Source organism: Panthera uncia (genome assembly GCF_023721935.1).
Source record: "Panthera uncia isolate 11264 chromosome E2 unlocalized genomic scaffold, Puncia_PCG_1.0 HiC_scaffold_19, whole genome shotgun sequence".
Taxonomy (NCBI): domain Eukaryota; kingdom Metazoa; phylum Chordata; class Mammalia; order Carnivora; family Felidae; genus Panthera; species Panthera uncia.
Genome location: NW_026057588.1, coordinates 24,381,858 through 24,403,341, shown reverse-complemented (window position 1 = coordinate 24,403,341; position 21,484 = coordinate 24,381,858). Strand labels below are relative to the sequence as shown.

Genomic DNA, 21,484 nt, shown 5'->3' with positions numbered 1-21,484 from the left:
TGCCACTCCCCACTCTTTCTCATGCATAGTCTCTCTCAAAAAATAAACATTAAAAAGAAAAGAAAAAAAAAAAAGACAATCTTTCTCAGTCCCTAATAAACTGTCGCTTGATGCCCTGCCTGGTCCCCTTGCCACCTTCCTCAGCTCCTGTATCCCACATGGTGTCTGTCACACATTTTGGGACACACTGCTGTATGGCTTCAAATGGGGGTCTAGCCCCCATTCTGCCTGCTTAGCTCCCTTGCTCCTACTCAGTGCTTCCCTGTTTCCTAGCTGGGTCATCTAGTAACCTTGGTTTGTTGGAGAGGCTACTCATTATTCGCTCCCTGCCTTTCTATTGTTCTCAATGTTACAGGAAACTGCATCTCCCAGGTTCCCTTGCTGACTGGCTTCCAGATAATTTTGCCCAACAGGAGAAGTTAGTGGAAGACTTGAGGCTTGCAGGAGGGGAGAATAGTGGCATTTCTCCCCTCCTCTTCTGCATTAGGGGGCACTTTCAGCAGTGGCTGTGTCTCTGCTCTGTTTCCACCTCTCAAGAGGACAGCCCTTACGTGGCTCCAGTTCCTGCAGGCAAGCCTTCCCCTGCATGTGGCCAGCTCCCACAGGCAGCCCCTGCTCCCGTCCAGCTTCTGCCTGCCAGGACTAGCACTGACTCTGAACTTTCCCTCCTCAGTGGGCGGGGGGAGGAAGAGGCTTCCTGTTGTTGCTAATGCTTTCCTTTACCTTTTCACGTCTTCCATTTTCTCTCTCTTTTTTTTTTCTTCTTCCATTTTCTGTGTAACCAATTCCTGGTATTAAATTCCCTCTGTTGAAAGATCTAGAGCAGTTTATGGACCCTGACTGATAGGGAGAAGCAGCAAGACAGCAGTGAGCCAACCAAGTATTTACAAAGTTACCAATGATAAGTTCTGCACAAATAGGCTGTCAGGATCATTTGGCTATGAAAGTTGCCCAAAGTTAAGGCCCCAGTTTCATCCCTTTGAAAACTCAGAATATAAAGGGAGAAGGAGGAAGAGGCACAATCCACTGTTCACAAGCCTCCAGAAATTCCCTGTGTGTAAAAAGTCCTGGCCTTGACCTTCCTCCATCCCTTACTTCTTCCTCTCAGCTTAGCGCTAGCCCTTCCTGGCTTCCCTGTTTATCAGGACTAACTCCTTTCTGCTGGCTCTTCAAAAACATTTTTATCTGCCCAGTGGGGCCTCTCGTTAACAACCACGGTATAAGAAACAGAGATCACACAGTGGGACTTAATTTAGAGCCACATAAACAGATGGTTTTAAGAGACCTGATTCCCTCTGTTATTTCCAAATGGTGCCACTAGGGATGTGGAGGCTTGCGCGTGGCTCTTACTTAACAGACGTAGGGGGAATTACCCTCCAGGTGGGAGAGTCAGGGATGGAGATGATGTGTCTTAGGGATTAAGGCCCAGACTGGACCCCTGTGCTTTGCCCCCTCAACTCTTGCCATTTTCCCCTTAGAAATGGCATGATTAGCAAGAGGGCCAGAAAGGAGTTCGGGGAGGGAAGCCAAAGAACACAGCAGCCTGGTGCTGAAGCAGCCATGGGTGCTGTGAACACCCTTTTGCTTTGGGCATCTTTGGCTTCACCGTCTCCCTTATTGACAGGGACCCTCCAAGCCTGGCACACACGAAGGGCTCCAGAAAGCAGGACCTGTTCCATGCCCTCAGAGTCTTCCCATTTGTGACATATCTTTAAAAAGAAAAAATAACACTGTGTAGGTTTGTCACTGTCTATGGATTTCACCCCCAATTGGGCAAAAACAACCAGATGACATTGGACAGGGATCCCACCAGCAGCCCACCCTCCCTGGGTCTTGGCTTTCTGAAGGGCATGGCTGGTCAGATGAGGGATGGCGGTGAGGAACAGCTGCAGTATTGCCCCAGGAAGGACTTAACAAAAGAGAAATGGCAAATATAGGTCCAGGAGTAAGTTTGGGGAACATGAAGAAACAAGGGACTAAGGCTGGGTTTCTTCCCTCTTTCTATTTCTGTAAGCGTTCATTGAATACTTACTGTGTATCAGACCACAGTGCTTGGCCCATCGCATGCCTTCATTCATCTGAACTTCACAGCAGCCCCGGGAGTCAGGTGACCCTCACCAGTGAAGAACTGCAAGGCTCAGAGGGGTAAAGTAGCCTGCCAAGGTCACACAGCCACCTGGGGCTTGTGTTGCAAAAGCAATGTTCAGACTCCTCAATCCTGCAGGCAAAACAAACATCTGGAGAGGCCAGGTCAGCTGCTAGAGAGGCAGAGGGTGGGCCCCAGCCTGGGGACGGTGGAAGTGTGCCAAGGAGAGAGGCCAAAATAGTCAGATGAGAATCGAGGAGAGGGGGCAACTGACCGGGTGTGAGCTCTGCAAAACAGATGATTGCTGCTTTTGGAAGCAACAGCAGTGTTCCCCTTTCATCTGGACCTTTGACCTGGAGGCTGTCCCAGGAAACCTCACTTCTTGTTTACCACGGACCCGGACCTGATGAAGATGAAGCGCCTGCTATCCCCCTGAGGCTTACTGAGTGCTATGGGGGACACAATATCAACAAGTAGGATCTCTGTCCTCAAGCCCACAGGGTAAAGAGAAGAGGGACATGTATCCAGATAGAAATTACCAAGCCATGCCTAACGAGAGTGCGCAAACTGTGTGAGACACAGAAAGGAGGGGAATCAGGGAGGACTTAGAGCAAGTGGTCTTTGAGGTGGACCCAGAAGGTGGGCTGGGCTTGCAATTGTTGGATTGAGAGGAAAAGCTAGCTCAGGCTGAGGAAATAGCCTGAATGCAAAGGTGCTCTGAGTAAAGGGGATGGGAATGGCCAGGACAGGTGAGGTGCCAGATGTGGCTGGAGCATGAGCTGTCAGGGCTGGTGCAGGGAAGATGAGCCTGGAAAGGTCATGTGGTAGGTTAGGAAAGGTCTTGCCTACACCTCCCACATGCCCATTGCCTACCCTCAAAACACTGCTCTAGGGCAGGGCTCAGCCTCCCCAGGTTTCACTTGTGGAAACCAGGGATTGTGGCAATTCTTATGACTTCATACTTCCTTCCTCCTCCATCATTAGCAGGAGGTCTTCCTCAGAGAGCCCCTCTGTCCCCTTGAGGTCAACCTATGCCATCCACAAGGTCTGATGACTAAGCGTAAAATTGCCATGTCCCCAAGGGAGAAGCCACTCCATGAAACATGGTAAAGGGAAAGGGGTACCAGATAGGGAGACAGGATATCTGGATTCCAGTGTGAACTCTGTCACCGACTGTGTGACCTTGGACTCCAGTGTAAACTCTTGTCACAAACTGTGTGACCTTGGGCTCTAGTCTGAACTCTGTCACCAGCAGTGTGACCTTGGGCAAGTCACCGCCTCCCTCTGGGTCTTGGTTTCCTTATATCTAAAGTGAGGAACTGGACTAAAGACTTAGCAACTCTTGGCATCCTTGAGTAGTTACCTGCGGCCCAGGGACACAGAGGGAAGGGGCATGCATTCATTCTGTGGAATTGTAGGAAATGTCTGAACATAAGAGACTCCATTTGAAGCTCCGTTTTCTTTCCCAACTGATGAACTCTCGAAATGGGCCACAAGTAGCAATTGTCTTGCAAGGCAGTTGCTCATAAAATTTCAACAGGGCAACTGGCAATCGAACCATAAGGGGACAGTAAAGTTAATTAATACATACCAGGGACAGTTTCATTTGATAGCACTGGTAAAATAATCAATAAGATTAATCAGAAGTGGCTCAGCCGCTCAACACCAAATTCATAGGGTTTTTTTTGTTGTTGTTTTTCCATTTCTTTATCTGAATCATATAATGACTCCTTCCTTCTCTCTCATAAAATGCCCTATGTGAACCAGACACTTTCCTGGTTATCCTAGAAACTGTGCCTCTCAAACAGCAATTCTGGGATCCCAAATAAAGGCCTTTGTTCCTTTTTAGTTTCTCCTAATTTTCTTGGTCGATAATTTTAGGTTGTTGTTTTTTTTTTGTTTTTGCTTTTGCTTTTGCTTTGTTTTGTTTTTGAGTGTTGACTAGGCAGCATGCCTTACGCCAAGGATGTGGATATAAAGTGCGTAAATTCAGGTCCCTGACATCCAGTGATGGAGAAAAACAAGTGAGATGCAGGGGGCAGAGGTATTGAGAGCACCAGGCAACTGTCAGCCCTGGAAACTGCTGGGCTCAAAGTTAGACTTGCAAGTGTCCAGGAGAGCATCACGAAAGAACCATAGCTTGTGCAGCCATGTGAAGGATGGGTATGTTCTGCCAGCTGGACAGGACAGCAAGGGCCTAGCAAGCAGGAGACAATGTGTGGACAAAAGCAGGGAGGTAGGTGACAGTGTGTGGCATCCAGACAAGCACAGCAGTGAAGAGGGAGCAGAGTGAGGAGGGCCCAGGAGAGAGATGTGGGGCTGGCTGGAGGGCTCAGCAGGGCCTCAGGACCAGGGAAGGAGTGGCTTGCTTAGGGCTGCCTGCTGGAACCGTTACTCTGGTCAGTGTCTGGTGGAGGCTGACTGATGCCCAAAGTGGATCCATGTAGATCCCTAAACAGGCCCCCTGCCCTCCCCTGGGGTCCTCACCTCCTCATAAGTGATCAGGCAGCGGTGACTCACCACAGACTGCTTCCTACTTGGGACATCAAAAAGGACAACAGGGCTTCCTCCTTTCTGTGGAAATTACAGAGGGCCTCAATAAGCGAAGGGTGAAGGAAATGAGGACACACATTCTCCCAAGCTGCAGCCTGAGTGCACACAACATTAAAACTGTTATCTGAGCCAAAGAGAATGAAAATTCGGGCAGGATGAATTCAGGACTCAAGGCCATCTCCCAGGGCCCACTCCTCTAGGCCAGGCATGTAGTAAACATCCAATAAATATTTTATTTTGTGTATATGCATTATCCCCACCAATAAGGCTTGACAGCTTTATGAGGGTAAAACAGTATCTTTGCTATCTTTTATAGTCCCCACAACCTTTGGCTGCCTGCTTTGAAGTTACCCATAAAGGGTTCCAAGCCATCTGAGCTACTTCCTTTCGGGTGACTTTGACAAGCCACTCACCCTCTCTGACTCTGAAGACTAGGCAAGATCATGCCAGACCAGGACCAATTATTATTGAAAAGATTATCAAGGGTGCATCTGTGAAGGGACTCCCACTCTTAGGCCCTCCATGGAGATTATTGCTGCTGTGATCTTGAATGGATGAGGAAGTAAGATACTTCCTCACTCTGGCCCTTGGTTTCTTCACCTGTAAACAGAGCCACTCAACTAGTTCTGCTTGCTTCTGCTTGGAACATCTCAGTGACCAAGGCTGTCGTAGACTCTAAGTCTAAGGTTCTCTCTTGACCAGCAAGAGAGCAGATGCAGGATTAAAAGCAAGAGATGGCTAATGTCCAGGAAAAGACAAGAGCCCCAATTAAGGGTCTTTGCTCCATTTTTATTAGGATCAGAAGGCTTACAAACATGGTGATAGACGTGCACAAAGAAACAATGAAACTGTAAACATTAACTCATGGACGTGAGGGAAAGAGGGTCTTGAAGTATTCGGGTTTAGGGGTTTGGGTTAATACAAAACAAAGTCCTGGTGCCAGGCGGATGGGCAGATGGTTGTTAACAGCAGACAGGAAGTGCCATGTCTGTTTATCTTAGCTAGCCTGGGGGATAGGACAGATAGAGCTTGTAACCTCAGAGTTAATAAGGCAACTTTTCTTTTGCTAATCAGCTCTGCTCTGGGCAGTGTCACCTGCAGCACAGGGGTCTATACCCCTATTTACCTGTTTACCTAATTTGGTCCCTCCTTCCTATGAAAGCAGCTTTCTGCTATAGTACTAAATTGGCGGACACTTTTGCCCTGAATACCTAATCTTACTTACCTCATATACGTTTGTATTGGGGGCCTTTGCCCGCCCCTCTATTCTGGGGGACTTAGCCCCCCTTCTCTATCCTTATTCGCCTAATCTTGTTTACCCAAACTTGGGTGTGAGCATCCTATGACTTTGTAATTGTTTATACCTTGTTAACCCCTTGGTGCAAGTCCAGGGAATTTCTAAGCTTATCCCCACACAGGGCTCTCCACAAGAGGAATCTGCTCGCTATGAGCCTCCCAAGTAATTCTCTTGCCCTAGGACCTATGGAAATGCTAGAAACATAGTGGACTTCAGTTCTTCAACTCTAAGACCTGGAGCAAGATTTCATGGATCCTTCCATGGAGGGGCCTCAAGGGCAACGCAGGAGCCTCTTAATTTCAGTACAAAATGCTTTAAGAGTATATTTTCTAGGAGGAAGTTCCATATAAAATGCCTTGTTAATTCACAAATCAGTCTACAATTCAAAAGCATCCCTGAGGATTGGACTGAGCTTCCACTACTCAGCACAATGTAGATTTTATAGAGCGAAATGTATGAACATTTGTGAATTGATATCATCACCTAGCTGTGTGTTTTGTCCAGGTTGTGAAGCAAATTAAAGTAACTATTCAACTTCATGGCAAACACCCAATAATTTTGAGATTACAACATCCTATTGTTTATTGAGTTTTATGCGAATTCCCATACTCCGCCCCCCCCCCCATACTTCCCTGGAGCATAGTCCCTACAAAGGCTGGTGGGTATAAACTGCTTTTTAAAATATAAGGTTGGGAGATGCCTGGGTGGTGCAGTCAGTTGAACAACCAACCCTCGATCTTTATTTGGGTCATGATCTCGTTGTTCATAGGATCGAGCCCATGTCTGGCTCTGCCTTGACAGCATAGAGCCTGTTTGGGATTCTTTCTCTCCCTCTCTGCCCTCCCCCCCCCTGCTTGCACTTGTGTTCTTTCTCTTTCTCTCTCAAAATAAGTTAACAGATAAATAAATAAATAAATAAATAAATAAATAAATAAAGTTGGGGTGTCTGGGTGGCTCACTCAGTTAAGTGTCTGACTCATGATTTTGGCACAGGTCATGATCTCACTGTTGTGAGAGTGAGCCTGGAGTCAGGCTCCAAGCTGGATGTGGAACCTGCTTAAGATTCTCTCTCTCCCTCTCTCTCTACCCATCTCCTGCTCACATCCCCTCTCAAAAAAACAAAAACAAAACAAAACAAAAACAGTAGGCTCAGTAGAAAGAGCATGCAACTCTTGATCTCAGGGTTGTGAGTTCAAACCCCACATTGGGTGGGTATAAAGGTTACTAAAAAAAACAAACTTAAAAAATAAAACACAAAGTAATAAAATTAGTTTTGTTTGGAGCATCTTTGAGACTCTCCTAGAACTCTTAAAAGCTGTTTATGCTTTTTAGAGCCTGTGTCAAGATCTTACAGCCAGGACCTTTCCAAAACCAAAAGATCCTTTAGAACTTTAGTGGGTCTGGGTGACTTTAGAAGAAAGGGCAAAGAATCGCTCTAGCCATGAAACATCAAAATTCTCTACTCAGCTCCACTTCAGCCTTTATGGATTGATTGCATCATACAATTTAGTACTTCTTTATTGAATAGGGTTTTTTTAAGTTTTATATTATTAAGATAGTATTTCTCATGTGGTAATAAGTTGAATAGCTCAGAATCACTGATAACAACAGTCTCCATTCCCACTCCTGCCTACATCAGAAGCAATGCCCTTAACTACTAGTGACTTCAGTTTTCAGGTGGTTAGCACCACCTTAGGGGACATCTACTGACTCATGCCGTGAAACACATGACTGTCCCTCACTCCCTCTACCTCCCCTCCACTGGGCTTCTCGGTGTTAAACTGTTCCAGTGTTACTTTTATTCTGTCTATTGGTTACCTTGGTACACTTATTTTTAATGGTTGTTTATCTATCTATTTATTTATTTATTTATAGATCACAAGTAGGGGAGGGGCAGAGAGAAAGAAAGAGAATCCCTAGCAGGCTCTGCACTGTCAGAAGAGCCTGACACAGGGCTTGATCTCATGAATCATGAGATCATGTCCTGAGCCTAGATCAAGAGTTGGATGTTCAATCGGCTGAGCCACCAAGTCTCCGCAGTTACCTTGGTAAATTTAAATATTCAGGACTTTTTTTATTTATTACTTTTTAAAAAATTACTTCTTAAGATAAAGATATCAGCACTCTTCACCATTTTTTCCATTCTCCTTCTCCTACCTTCCATACTTCTTCTTTTGTCTGGTACACTTAAACAGGAAGAAAAAAAAAAAACAATCACATGTGAGGTAAGCACACACATTATGAGTACAGTGGGGTGATTTTTCATAAACCAAGTACTGTGTAACCAGAACCCAATCAGACACCACAAATATTCTTTGTGGTACCAGAAGAGTCTAAAGGTGCCCCAAACAAATCAAGTTTTCATACATGTTTTTATTTATTTTTTTAATATGAAATTTATTGTCAAATTGGTTTCCATACAACACCCAGTGCTCATCCCAACAGGTGCCCTTCTCAATCCTTATCACCCACTTTCCCCTCCGTCCTACTCCCCATCAACCCTCAGTTTATTCTCAGTTTTTAAGAGTCTCTTATGGTTTCATACATGTTTTTAAAACCAGTTTATATCCATCAGCATATGTAGGAACTAACTATGAGGTATGAGGAATACAGAGGAATTATGAGAACTAGCATAAAATTAGATAAACAATAGGGTTCTAGAATTTAAAAAATCACTGGGATTTGCCATGGAATGGAACATGGTTACCCTAAATTCATTTTGGTTTGCTTCCAGTTTGGACTATAATTTTCCCATACAACCATTTCTCTCCTCTCCCTCTCAGAGTTTCTGACTGGCTTGGGGTTTTTTCCTTGCATGATATGTCTTTATCATATTCTTACATTAAAAAAAATATCTCAACTAAAATCCTCCATTTTTCCAGAAGCCTCTGTCCTGAACCCCTCCATCTTTCTGCTCTGAGCTGAAAGGGTTTCCTTTTTGGCAATACTGGGTCTTGCATTCATTGCTTTCCTGAGTTAAAGATACACTGCTTTCTGGGATCCCATTTTTCCCTACTTATTTATTTACACAACCTCAAATAGTTTTCTATGAGAGGGAGCACATGGGAGTTACATTTTCTGAGACCTTGCCTGTTTGGAAAAAGTTTTTTGCTTCACTCTCTTACTGGATAGATGTTTGGCTGGGTATAGAATTCCAGGTTCAAAATGATCTTTTTCCTCATAACTGTGAAAGTATTTATTATGTCCGGAGTTGCTGCTAAGCAGCAGTCTGAAACCAGACCAATTCCTGTTCCATTCCAGCTGACTAGCTTTGACTCTTTGGAAACTTTTGGGACTTTCTATTCCCTTCATATTGTTGCATTCCACTAGGATATATTTTTCATTCACTGTGGGCTGTTTCAATCAAAATTTGGGTCCTTATTCAACTCTTGGAAATTCCCTTCCTTTATTATTTCTTTCTCTCCATTTTTCCCTTGTTTTCTTCTTTCTATTTAGTTCTCTCTCTCTCTCGCTCGCTCTCATAGTTTGACTCTTTATCAAAGTTTACTTTTTATCCTTCAATAATTCATCTCATTTTGGCAGTAATTTCTCAATCCTTAAAAGCATCCTTATTCTCCAATTGCTCTTTCTTCTTGACATCCTCTTCTTGTTTTATTGATGTAATATTGTTTTGAATCTCTCTGAGAGTATGCATTAGATGGTTTTAAAAATAGGGTTTCTTTCTAATCTTTGAGTTGTCTTTTTTTGTTGGTTTGCTTGGGTTTTTAATCTTTGGCTATTCCCTCTCATGCTGCTGCTTGCCTCAGAAGCCTAATAACCCATGACTTTCCCTTCGTATTTAAGAAAGAAAGGTCAGCAGTGGTGGATTCTGCTGTTGGTGGGAGTGATGGGCTATATCCTCTCCAGAGAGAACCTCTTTAGGAGGTAGTTGGGTGTATTAGTTTCCTAGGGCCACCATAACAAAATGCCACAGACTGGGTGGCTTAAACAACAAATTTCTTTTCTCATAGTTCGGCTGGAAGTCTGAGATCAAGGTGTCAGCAGGATTGGTTTCTCCAGAGGTCTCTCTCCCAAACTTGCAGATGACCATCTTCTCAGTGATTTCACATAGCCTTTTCTCCATGTGTACGTACTCCTGGTATCTCTTCTTCCTCTTCCAAGGACACCCTTCAGTCCTAATGGGACAGGGCCCCACTCCTAGGAATTCACTTAACTCTAATTACCCCTTAAAGGCCCTATCTCCAAAGATAGTCATATTAGAGGTTAGGGCTCCAACATATGAACTGAGGTGGGGGAGGCACAATTCAGTCCATAAAAGTTGGGCATACATGCTGCTGCAGACTGTCAGATTTTGCTTCAGGGCTAACAGGAAGAAAATCAGCTCTCAGGCAGTTGGGCCCCAAATGTTGAATGAGCAGGTATTTCCTCTGAGACACTGCTGTGTCAGTTAGGAATGTTTTCAGTAATGCTTTTAAAAACACTCAATTAGCAGGGGTTTTATTTTTCCAGGTAAGAAATCTGGAGATAGATAGTCAAGTGCTGCTGCAGCAGCTGAGCAAAGTCTTTGAGAATCCAGGCTCTTTCATCTTTGTTCTTTGCTATTTCAGCATTTTGGCTTTTTTGTCATCATGATTGCAAGATGGTCCACAGCTCCTGGTGTCCCATATGCACTCAGGACAGGAAGAGTGGGAGGGGCTGGCACCACCAGGGCTATCCAAGTTATTAGGGAAGCAGAGCATGGCAGAAGCTAACAGTGTTTCCCTTTGCCCAGATCTGGGCCACAAGCCACAGCTACAAGGGAGGGGGGCCCTGGGAAATAGTGTCTGACAATGGAAACAGGAGCAATCATATATCTGTGCTGAGGATGGGCACACAGGCAGCCCCAAACAGAATTGGGGTTTGATGAGGAAGGAAGAAGGGGTAGAATAGTTTTGGGGTAGATAATGAGTTGTGTCTACCGTGGACATCCACACCTATACCAGAAGTGCACACACTCCTCTGAGAATCATACACCTTCCTGCAACACCTGCTCAAGCAGAGTTGAGAGGCTTTCCTCTCTGCTCCTGTGGCCCCTGTTGTTGGCATTAATTCACTGGTCTGGAAACTGCGTAGTCACTGTTTTCCCTCAGGACTGTGAGCACCATGCAGGAGGAATTGCATCTGGTCATCTTGGGATTTCCTAGAGCCTGCAAAAAGCCTGATCCAGAATAGGGCCTTTGATACATATTGATGAAGGAAAGGAGGGAGGGAGAGAAGAAGGAGAATGGGAAAAGGGAAGAGGAAGCAAGACAGAAATCAGTAGCCTTTGTATTCTTCTTCTGGCTCCTGATGACAATGTCCATAGATTTGGGGTTCTAGAGATTTTAGTAGAAGATGATCTAAATTGAACTTCATAGAATCTCAGATATGCAAAGAACACATGGCCTCTTTGGGTTGTCAGTGTCTGATGAACCCATATCCTACCGAAGAGTAAGAGTTGTGTCCAGGCTAGTCTAGCAAATGAGTTGAGAGCAGTAATTTCACACCTTTGAGGCCCATGTCCCTTCTCCTCCCCAAGATGTGCCTTGGTATAGAGGACCACTGAGTCCTGAAGATAGAAGAAGAGTCACCTGTGGGTGCTCACTGGTCTATAAGGCTGGGTATCTCCTTTCCCTGCCCTCAGGACTGGCAGTCCTTGAAGTATGACTGTCCACCTGGCCTCCACTACTAATACCCATGGCTTTGGCCATGGCGGCCTCTTCGTCAGACACAGACCTCTGAGGGTTCACAGCTTTTCTCAGGCTCTTTGCGTCCCTCAATGGGACATAGGTTCCTGAATGCCACACCTTGGAGAGCCAAGGTATTCTGCCATAAGCTAATAGTTGCGGTTGCCTTTGACACCACAGCCTCACCATCTCACCAATGTCATGTTTAAAATGGTGCCAGAGGATAGGGTTCTCCTCAGGGCTGGCAGGCATCCCTAGACTATGTTCCAGGAAGGAGATCATGACCTGTGTTCTAAGGGTCCCCCATCCCCAACTGGATGAGCCTAAAACTCTTACCTCCTCACTTAAGGGACTTAAAATAGTTTAACTCCAATTGCAGACGTGGTTTCTGCAGGGAGAGAAGCCAGCCCACAAATATGGGAACATAAATATTATTTTTAAACATCACACTGATACAAAACTGATCCACATAAATTTGCAGAGGAGAATATTTAATATAAATATATAGGGATCTCACGTGGACCCCAAGGCAAGGAGTGAAGCAGAAATGGCAGGATATGACTGTTTCACCATCCCTTACAGTAATTAACACATTTCTCAGTGTCAAATACAGAAGCTCAAGACAGAAACTGATCGCCCAACTTAAGTCCTGACCAGGTACATACATGGCTTCTAGGGGACTACCTATATGGCAGAGGACACTGTGGGGGAATAGTTTTTCTAGAAGGAGAAATTGTTTATGGGTGTGGCAGACACCTCTCAAATTGACTACTGTGATGCAGACCCAAATAACTGATGAAAAGGAACTTAGAGTTGTTCTCAGAGCAACACCTCATTAAGTAACAGAATTGTCTAAAAAAAGATGTGTTGTGTTTGTAGCCAATATTCAGTACAAATATGTGCTTTCCAAATATTTTCTTCATAGGAAGATAAATTGACCTGCCATCTCTTCCATGTTAATTCTTTTGTGGGACATTTATATGTTCTGCCTCTCTTGCACACGAGTCATAAGGTGATAGTGATTCTTAAGTATGACACTAAAAACACAAGCAATGACACAAATAAATTGAGCTTCATTAAAAATATAAATATTTGTACATCAAAGAACATTATCAAGAAAGGGAAAACACAACCTAAAGAATGGAAGAAAATATTTGCAAATTATATATCTGATAAGGGTTTAATATCCACAACATGTAAAAACAAAACAAACCCTCCAGAAACTTAACAACAAAGAGACAAACAACCCAACTCAAAAAGTGAGCAAAGGACTTGAATAGATATTTCTCCAAAGAAAGATATACAAATGGCCAAAAAAAGCACATGAAAGGATGCTCAACATCATTAATTATTAGGAAAACGCAAATCAAAACCACTATGAATTACCACTTCACACCTACCAGAATGGCTATAATTAAAAAACAAAAACTGAAAATAAGTATTGGTGAGAATATGGAGAAATTAGAACCCTTGTGCATTGTTGGTGGGAAAGTAAAATGGTGCACTCACTGTGGAAAACAGTTTAATATTGCCTCAAAAAGTTAAACTGAATCACCATATGACCCAGAAATTCTAGTCTTAGGTAGGTACTCAAAAAAAGAAAAGAAAAATGGAAAGAGGGACTCAAAAAGATACTTATACCCAATGTTCATTACAGCCTTATTCGCAATAGTCAAAAGGTGGAAATAACCCAAGTGTCCATAAACAGATAAATGGATACATAAAAGTGGCATATCCATACAGTGGGATATTATTTAGCCATCAAAAGGATTGTGTCCAAAATTCTCACACCTGCTTCATCATGGGTGAACCTTGAAAACATGCTAAGTGAAACAAGGCAGATGCAAAAGGACAAATATTATATGATTCCACTCACATGAAATATCTAGAATAGGCAAATTCATAGGGACAGAAAGTACATTAGAAGTTATGAGGATGTGGGGCACCTGGGTGGCTCAGTTGGTTAAGCATCCAACTTCAGCTCAGGTCATGATATCATGGTTTGTGGGTTTGAGCCCAATGTCAGGATCTGTGCTGACAGCTCAGAGCCTGGAACCTGCTTCAGATTGTGTCTCCCTCTCCTGCTCACTCTCTCACTCTCTCTCTCTCTCTCTCTCTCTCTCTCTCTCTCTCTCAAATAAATAAAAATTTAAGAATTCTTTTTAAAAAAATGAAGTCATGAGGATGAGGAGAATGGTTTTTTCCTCAGTGTTTACAGAGTTTCTGTTTGTGGTAATGCAGAAGTTTTTGGAAACAGATAGTGGTGATGGCTGCACAATGTTGTGAATGGAATTAATGCCACTTAAAAATGGTTAAAATGACATCTTTTATCTTGTATATTTTTCACCATACACACAAGAAAAGTCATGAGGATGATGGATGAGAATTCTCAGCACTATTTTGTGCAGAACTGCCTTGAACCCCTAAACATGGGAGCCAGGTCTGCTGGCATGACTGTACCATTAACTCTGTTTGCTTCCTTTGTGAGAAAAAAAGAAGAAAAAAATGTAAGGAGAAGGAAAAAGGGACATTGTTATCTGTACCCTCTCTCATCTTAATTGGAATGGGGACATATCATACTGTAATTACCATGACATATCATTGAAAGATATGGTGAGTGGGGTTAATGCATGGCAGTGTTCTCCTTTAAGACATGTGGATGCTATTTTTTGTTTATCTTTGGTTGAAAATGAGAGCTGCATCCAGGTATACCAGCTAATGTGTATGTCCACATCTAAGGACGTATACATTATGTTTGGGTGGTTGAATTCCCTGGATGGAAGGAAACTCACCGTATGACAACTAGAGTTGATAGACAATGAGATTCATGTCTGCTGAATGTTGAAGATACCATTACTATGTTCTTATAAAATGATTAAGTTTGACCCAGCAATTCCAATCCTAGTTATGTACCAAAGAGAAATGAAAATGTACATCTGTACAAAAACTTATATACATTCATAGCAGCATTATTCATAGTAACCAGAAAGTGGAAACAACCAAATATCCATCAACTAATGAATGGGTAAATAAAATGTGGCATAGCCACACTATGGAATCTTGCTCAACAATAAAAAGGAATGAGGTACTGATACATGCTACACTTTTTATGAACCAAAACACTATGCTAGTGAATGAAGTCAAACACAAAATAGCATATATTGTAGGATTCCATTCATGTGAAATGTCCAGAACAGGCATATCCAGAGAGACAAAAAATAAATTCATGGTTGCCTGGAGTTAGACGGATGGGGGAGTAAGGCAGTGACTACTACTGGGTATGGAGTTTCTTTTGGTGATAATAAAATTGTTTTGACAAATGGATTGCAAAGATCATTGCACAATTCTGTGAGTAGACTGAAAACCATTGAACTGTACTCTTGAAATAGGTGAGTTATATGGTATGTGAATAATATCTCAACAAGACTGTTAAACAAACACACAGACAAACAAACAGAAGTGATCTTGGCTGACTGGCCATGAGGACTAAGGGAAAGAAAGAGGTCCATGGGTATTTCTGAGTCTATTCAACTTCACATATAATTCCCTATGGGTTATACAATGTCCTAGTTTTTAAAAAGTTGTTATTAGCATATCATTCCTAAGATGAAAACATATGCATTGAATTAAACAGAACCAAAAACCTAAATTACAAAAACTGCATGTAGTTTAAAACCAATGATTAGAGTTTTATTGAGATACAATTCACATGCTGTACATATCACCCATTTAGAGAGGTGCAACCATCACCACAATCCATTTTAGAATATCTTATTTACCTCCCAAAAGAAACCCTATACTCTTTGGCAATCACGCCTCAGTCTCCTTACCTTCCCCCAGCCCTAGGTCAGCACCAATCTTTTGGTCTGTGTATATTTGCCTAGTCTGAACATTCTGCATTCAGTGGAATCATATAATACCTGGTCTCGTGTGATTGGCTTCTTTGCTTAGCATGATGTTTTCAAGGTCCATCATGTGTGTATAGTAATTTGTTTCTTTGTATTGATGAATAATACCCCACTGTACAGATATACCACATTTTATTTATCCATGTATCAGTTGATGGACATCTGGGTTGTTTTCACTTTTGGGCTAGGATGAATAAGGCTGCTCTGAACATTAGTGTACAAATTTTTGTGTGGACATAGGTTTGTTTATTTATTTATTTATTTATTTGTATATATGTAGGACTGGAATTCCTGGTCATAGGTACTCCCCTTTTGAGGCACTACGAGACTGTTTTCCAAAGTGGCTATACCATTTCACACCCCTACCAGCAGTGTGGGAGGGCTCCAATTTCTCTACATCCTGCCCAACACTTGTTATTTTCTTTTTAAGATTTTATTTTTACAGATTCTCTACACCCAATGTGGGGCTTAAACTCATAACCCCAAGATCAAGAGTCACATGCTCTACCAACTGAGTCAGTGAGGCACCCCTGTCAACACTTATTATCTCTTTTTTTTTTTGTTAAAGCCATCCAGTGGGTTCGAAGTGGTATCTCATGATGGTTTTGATGTATGTTTCCCTGATGGCTAACAATGCTGAGCATCTTTTTGTGTGTTCAGTTGACATTTGAATTCTCTGTCTTGATTCCTGTGCCCTTCCTTGGCTTGTTTAGACACTTGTCATCTCTTCCCTGCCTGGTTTGCATGCCTCCTAACTGGTCTTTCCATCTCTCATTCCACTCCTTAAAATGCAGTCATAGACCCTATCACTTTTTCTTTTAATTTTTTTAAGTTTTATTTATTTTTGAGAGAGAGAGAGAGAGACAGAGACAGAATGTGAGTGGGGGAGAAACGGAGAGAGAGAGAGACACAGAATCCGAAGCAGGCTCTAGGCTCTGAACTGTCAGCACAGAGCCTGATGAGGGGCTCAAACCCACAAACCGTGAGATCATGACCTGAGCTGAAGTCAGACACTTAACCGACTGAGCCACCCAGGCTCCCCGACCCTATCACTTTCTGCCTAAAATCATGAATGACTCCCGATTGTCCACAGAACAGAACCCACACTGCTGAGTGTGGCATTCAAGGCCCTCCACACTATTTCCAACCTATCTTTCTATGTCCCATCCCTCTCTGTTTCCTCCTGGGAAACTGTGCTATGCTTTTGCCCATGCTGTTCCCTGTGCTTGTCATCCCTTTCCTGAAATGTCCACCTGGTCAGCACCTACTTGCTTACTTATCCTTTAAAACTTGGCTCAAATATCAACTTCTGCATGGATCCTGACAGGACCCGCAGGTTGCTGCACAACTCAAAGGGATGCCGTTCTCATTGTAATCTATGTCAGGGGTCAGCCAAGTAGAGCCCTGGGGTCAAATCCAGCCCACCACCTGTTTTTGTATAGTGCGTGAACTAAGAATGATGTTTGATGCTTTTTAGTGGTTGAAAATAATTGAAAAGTAGAATATTTCATGACTCAATTTCAGTGCTCATAAATAAAGTTTGACTAGAATGCAGCCATGCTTATTTGTTTACATATTGTCTATTGCTGCATTTGTGCTACAACAGCAGAGTTGAGTAATTGCATCAGAGACTGTGTGGCCCACAAAGTATAAAATATTTATATATTTTATAAATATATATATTTATATATATAATATATATATTATCTTTTATATATTATATATATTATAAAATATAAATATTATATTTATACATTTACTATCTGGCCCTTTACAGAAAAAGTTTGCCAAACCCTAGTCTGTGTGAATGGCACCCCAGAGTTAGGCAGTGTGCAACCTGTGTGGATGTGCTCCAATAGCCCTGCGCGCAGGCTTCCCTGCAACTGTCTTTATACCTCCACCCTAATATCTATTACATGGTGTAATACTTTGTTTTCTTCTCCTGTAGACGCTGTGCTCCAAAAACTGAGTCTGGCTCTCTGAGTCTTTCACCTTTGTATCCCCTGAGTGTAGCCAGGGTCTGGCACAGAGAAGGACCTCCATCAGTGTCTGTGCCACTGCATTGCATTAAAGCTTTCCCAGACACTGAAGGTGAACTAATAAAACACTGAATGGTTCAGGATTAATGTAACTCATAAAAATAATAGCAGCGAGGCGCCTGGGTGGCTCAGGTCGGTTCAGCGTCAGACTTTGGTTCAGGTCATGATCTCACGGTTCATGGGTTGGAGCACGGCATTGGGCTCTGTGCTGACAGCTTGGAGCCTAGAGCCTGCTTCAGATTCTGTGTTTCCCTCTCTCTCTGCCCCTCCCCCTTCGCACTCTCTCTCTGTCTCTCAAAAAAGAATAAATGTTAAAAAAGAATAATAATTATTTTAAATGATAGTAGCATGCTGGCAAAACTCTAGCTGCATTGTTTCTGACTTTTAAAAACATTCACACACCAGCATACTGTGTGAGTTGAGCCTCTTGTCTCCTGGAGAAGCACTGCCTGGTGTATTTCATTGAATCGAAATACATTTCATTGAATCGAATATATGGTTGGTGTTGATGCTGGGGTGTTGGAGAGGCTACAGCACCCCTATCTGGCTGGAGATAGCCCAGGCCGCACAGAGTTGAGAGTCAAGCCACTGGAACATGGTTCCAACTAGGGTAGGTTAAGGTCGGGATGTTTGCCTGGCGAAATCACAGAGATCTGGGTGAAGAGGAGGCCTGGGCGGTAGAGTAAGAGCCCTAAGTTGCTACACTCACAAACTATTTGTGGAATGCAGGGGAAAGGCGCCAGCCCATGCTTTTGTGCTGTGTACCTTGGAGAGATGGCCTCTGGCCTCCCTTGTCTCATTCGGTCCCTGAGAAAACCGATTTCTGAGGGCACAGCCCCAGAGAGGAGAGGCCGCTTGTTCATCATCGCGCTTGCATCTGGCCGGCCCAGGCCTCAGCACCGCCCAGCCTGTGCCTCTCTGTTTCCTGTAGGCTCCAGGAAATCACCAAGTCCCTGCCTTCAGTGAAGGCCTTCCACAGGCCTTCCTTTGTTACTCTCAGTTTCTCTTTAGCTGCCTGAAGAGTCCTACCCTCCCAACATGTAGATCGTACAAGTACGATCCCTCACCACATGTCTGCAGCCAGCCCAACAGAACTGTAAAATAATCGCTAAGATTTACCGTGTGCTTACCATGTACACTGTCTCATTCATATCCCATGAACTGGGTGCAGTCATCAGTCCTGTTTTATAGATGAAGGAATTGAGCACAGAGAGGTTAAATAACTTGCCTAGGGTCACACAGCCTGTAGGAAGTAGAGTTGGAATTAGAACTCAATGTAACTTGAGAAATCTTAAGGGCCTAACCAGTATGTTTGTCATCTCTTGCAGATGCCGTTTCTGTTCAAGTGTTTCAGTGGGCTATCCTTTGTCTGCCTCCCTATCTTTACACTTGCATTTCCCTTTTCCTAATGTACCCTCCACCTTGCCTAACTCTACTCACTCTTCAGATCTCAGCTAAGATACCACCTCCTCTGGGAAGCCTTCCCTGATTCCCTGGTTGGTTTGCTGCCCAGCTGGTTGGTGCTATCCCATAGCACCCTCTGATCTCCTCCATGTCCTTAACTGACATAGCTGTTTATAGGCCTGCCTCCCCCACCCAAACTGTAGGCTCTATGAAGCCAGGGAGCATGTTTGTTGTGTGAACGGTGACCCAAACTAGGCACTTCATATGTATTTGTTGGATGAACAAATTTAGCAGTGAACTTCTCAGCAAAACCTTTACTGTGGGTCAGCCTGAAGGTAAAACTCAAATCACATTTTCAGGCTACTTGTACGATCTACATGTTGGGGGGTGGGGTGGCGGGCGGAGGAAGGAGAAAGAAAGAGACAGAGAGCTGGAGTCAGCCTATTGCTGGCGGCATTCACAGACCTGCTTTCCTTCACCTCCATAAATCACCAAGAATTAGTTGTATTAAATTTATATGTTTTCAGCCCTGATCAAAACCCCTGGCCCTCACCTTCAACAATGCAGCCATTCCAAGAGTCGTTGCATCCAGGCCAGAGCCAATAAGCAGCCCAGGGACGCACTGGCGGTCACGCCACCTTGCAGCAGGTGGAGCAAGGGCTTTTGACTCAACTTCAGGTGAGGAGTGAGGTAAGGACAGTGGGGCCACATGGCATCACTTGTGTAAAAAGGAGGGGCCTCCACATGGCTTGGTTCCCAGAAACAAACATGCCCTGGGAGACTGCAGGACAGGAGTGAAAGTATTCCTTTTTCCTTTGACATGGGGAAAAAAAAATCCCTTTGAAATGTTGGAATTTCACTTAGTTTTTTTACCATGGGCATGTGTTGTCTGTTTAAAAATAACCAGAGTGTTGATTTTTACAATAAAAGTATGTAGTCATAATACTCGCAAAGTTCCTAACTCAGGGATCCTGCCCTCGGAGACTGAGAGGAGGCGGCCCTGGCTGCTGGCCCTGAGCACATTCAGCGGGTTTGGCTAACTGGGCAGCTCAGCCTTACAGCCTCCCCACTCCTGACACTGCAGTTCCTGCACCTTCTTAGAATGGCAGACTCTCTCAACTTTCTCCCCAGTGACTCACAGAGGGTGTTTCCCAGGCCCTGGTTGTTTGCTGGCAACCCCAGGCATTTTAGGGAAGGATACACCATTTTCAGGTCCCAGGTCTGGCCAGTTTAGACCACCTTGGTAAGAGCCCAAATGGAAACATGGGGATTAGGAGGGACTCTGGCTTTCTAGACCTTCTTCTTTTTTTCCTTTCTTTTTTATTGTTTTTAAAACTTTCTGTATTATTTGAATGTGTACAATGTGTACGTGTTAACTTTTGCAAAGAGAAACATTTGAAGGCATAAACAGTGTGTGGTGAACTCGTGGTTGCAACCAGTCCCCGTTGCAACCAGTCTGCTGAGGACCAATCCTGTGTCCTGTGGGAGAGGCCCTGGCCCTAAAGATGACTAGGGAGCTGCCTGCATCCAGAGGGCTTGCTTTTGATGCAGAAGCACAGCCGGGTTAGAACCAGTGCCTTAGGCAAGAGGGACCACTGACCACGGTGAGTTTTAAGTGAGGCAGGAGAGTACCGTTCGTGGTCTGCTCGTGGTAAGCTTCTTTAAATTTCTTATAAGCATTCCAGACTTTGATTTTTCCCATTCCATGCTGAGTGCCACCTCTCACCCTCCCTGTCTTTATCATCCCAATAAATAAATGAATTCACTAGATGCTCAAGCAGGACACATAGGTGTATTTATCCTTTTCTCTCCCCTCCCAATGACTAGTCCTTTGGATTTCCTCTCCAGAAAGTATTTCCAGTTCAGCCTCTGCTCTCTACACTCAAGCCCAGACCACTCCCCTCTCCCATCACTGCTACAGCCTCTCACTGGTCCCCTGACTCCACTCTTGCCCCTCTGCACCTCTCCATCCCTCTCAAACTTAGCTGCCAGAGTGTTCTTCCTCAGATCCAGTTACTCTCTTGTCTCAACTCTCTGATGGCTCCCCAACACACATAAAATAAAATAGAAACTCTTTGCAGGACATCCCAGCATTGTCCCAGAACTCACTGCCTGCTCTTTCCCCCACATGCATTCCACCCTCCACATGGACATTTATTGGCAATTTTGTGGATGGATTTTCATGCAATTTCATGTCTTTGCATGTGCTTATTCTCCTAGGATCTGGATTTCTTCACAGTAATCTGTTCCTTTGCTCTCCCCAACCCTCTCCCAAAATTATATCCACTTGATCCTATCTATACTTACTAACAACAACAACAACAACAACAAAAAGTCAATATTTGATTTCCGCATCAAACCCTCCCCTTCTCCTTGATCAATCGATTAGGCCCACTTAAACTTGATAAATCACCTGGCTGACTTTTTTTTTAATTTTTAAATTTTAAATATTTAAAAGCATTGGTTTCAGGAACAGAACCCAGTGATTGATCACTTACATACAACACCCAGTGCTCATCCCAGCAAGTGCC

At 43.7% G+C, this 21,484-nt stretch overlaps 1 protein-coding gene across 3 annotated transcripts in view; it reads left to right on the top strand.

The window, feature by feature from the left end:
• The window catches only part of SIAH1 (siah E3 ubiquitin protein ligase 1), an 82,938-nt gene that overhangs the window by 8,892 nt on the left and 52,562 nt on the right, over positions 1 to 21,484 (top strand). Inside the window, exons 2-3 of one of the 3 annotated variants that reach the window (XR_007455798.1) lie at positions 9,908 to 10,022; positions 19,481 to 19,643. The gene's annotated coding sequence lies outside the window, so the exon portion shown is untranslated. The remainder of the gene's footprint in view (positions 1 to 9,907; positions 10,023 to 19,480; positions 19,644 to 21,484) is intronic. The other 2 variants (XM_049622018.1, XM_049622015.1) reach the window with 2 other exon arrangements.